Here is a 2,109-nt window from a genome sequence, read left to right as displayed (position 1 = left end):
TGCCTCACTCCCTCCCTCCCACCCCCCTCCCTCATCCCTGTTTCTCGTTCTCTCGTTCTTCCCACCAGTTCTCCCGGGAATAAAGACTTCCATTCATGCGCCTGAGGAGACCCACAGCAGGGGAGAGAAAAGAGGGAGAAGGGGGAGGAAAGATGAGGGGGTGTAAAGGTGGGACAGTTTGTGGATCACTGGGATCAGGCCCACTGCCTAAAATTGTGCATGTGTGTGTGTGTGTGTGTGCGGTTTTGTTTCACTCAGCGTGTTGTGTTTCACCTCAGCCAATGCTTCCCCATCTCAGATCGTGGTGCCAGCCTAAGCATCTTCTGGGAAAGTTGGCTGGGAAAGTTTGGGATTTGGGCTCCATTCACGTTTCCCCTCAGACTAATGCTGCAATTCCACAACTATGTGTTCAGCCTGCAGCTACAATTCAACAAAAAAAGGGCTTGATTATCCGAGCCGAAAACTGCCCTGTTTTCTGCACCTTTTTCTTTCCTACAGGCTGTTACGGACCCTTCCTGCTGGGCATCATCAAACATTCAATCTGTGATACATCTGTTCTTTAATCTAGCTGTCAGGCAGAGGCCAAATTTAAAGCACAGCAGTCGGTCTAAAGCAAAGTGTTCCCTCCTACGTCCACAGCAGTAATCCTTCAGATTGGAGTGCTACTAAAGATAGCAGCGAAACACCCAAGAGTCTCCTTGTGACAATCTCTTCAGACACGCTCAGACTTAGATGACTCAATCTGAACAAAAGCCTGTGATTGGCTGAACCGAAGCATGTTATTAGGGTGCAATTGGAGGTTTTCACTTGCTCAGTAAAGACAGACACATTTACATGCTACACAAAGTATACATCTAATCCCCGCTATTAGCATTAATGGTACGGGAGCAGAAACATGTGGGTCCTGCTTGTGAATAGCACTAAGAACGGCATTAGGAGAGTTTTTTCATAGTGATTATTACAGTGATTATGTACTAATGGTTCCTTTCATGAAAGTAGCCGAACCTCCAGTGACAGCGTTTCGGTCTGCGCACATGTTCAGCACAAAGAAAATATACACAAGTGTACCGATTGGCCACACACACACACTGTCTCGTTTTCTATGGAAAAGCACAAAAACAAGTGTGATGCTTAATCAATGCATTGACTGAGGCAAGTAAATACACACACCTACATACACATGCACAACAGCCAGCACAAAACCAAAGGAACGTGTTGTTTACAGCGCTCTGTGCACCATATGACCCACATCGTACCACTTCTGTACAACAGGAAACAATTAACAGCCAATCAGCTGCTCTAAATCCTAAGGGATGGCTTCCTGTGTGGAATGATGGGTAATTCAAAACCGAAGCTCTGCTGAGATGAAACACTTCCTCTCTGGCAAACAGAAGTCTGTCACAGCGAAGCCTCGCTGACTGATTATTTATGCAAGAATAACGCACTCTAATGCATCATTGTCTAGTTACTGGGGCAACACACAACAAAATATTACCTATAAAAATGTAAACGTCAAAATTACTTGGTTTCTTTATAAAGGGGAGGTGAAGAAAACACACCGGATGTGCTGCTTAAACGAATCCATTAATCAATTTTAATTATACAAAATGAAATTGATAGAGCTTTAATAGACCGCAGTAATAAAAACCTGCTCCGTTTTAAGCTTTAAAAACTTGAAATGGTTGATGATTGATAACAAATCCCAATTAAATGACTGTTGTTTGGACAAAAAGGATTTTGAAGATGATTTTTCCTGTTTTGTGAAAACTTTTAGAGTGAATAATTGATTGATAATGAAAATAACTATTGTTTAAAGAACTACAACATCACGCCATGCTTACAAACGGCTGACAGACGGCCATGAAGCATGCCTCCTCAGTCTGCAGTTAAGTAACAATTTCTCTGAATCTAAAGTCCTCAGATGATCCCACCTTACGAGAGAGAGAGTTAGAGAGCCACTTTATGACATCCACTGTGACAGGGAGAATGGGCAAAGTGAGACACAATAGTCTTAACCAATCAGACTGCCCGCCTCCCCTCAGGCCCCCTCACACGAACAATAATGCCTTTGTATGAGGCTGCACTCCACTCACACGTTCACACACACAA

This window comes from Notothenia coriiceps, unplaced genomic scaffold (assembly GCF_000735185.1).
Source record: "Notothenia coriiceps isolate Sejong01 unplaced genomic scaffold, NC01 NC01_scaffold00015761, whole genome shotgun sequence".
NCBI classification, from domain to species: Eukaryota; Metazoa; Chordata; class Actinopteri; order Perciformes; family Nototheniidae; genus Notothenia; species Notothenia coriiceps.
The sequence above is the reverse complement of the archived record's forward strand: the minus strand, read 5'-3'. Positions refer to the sequence as shown.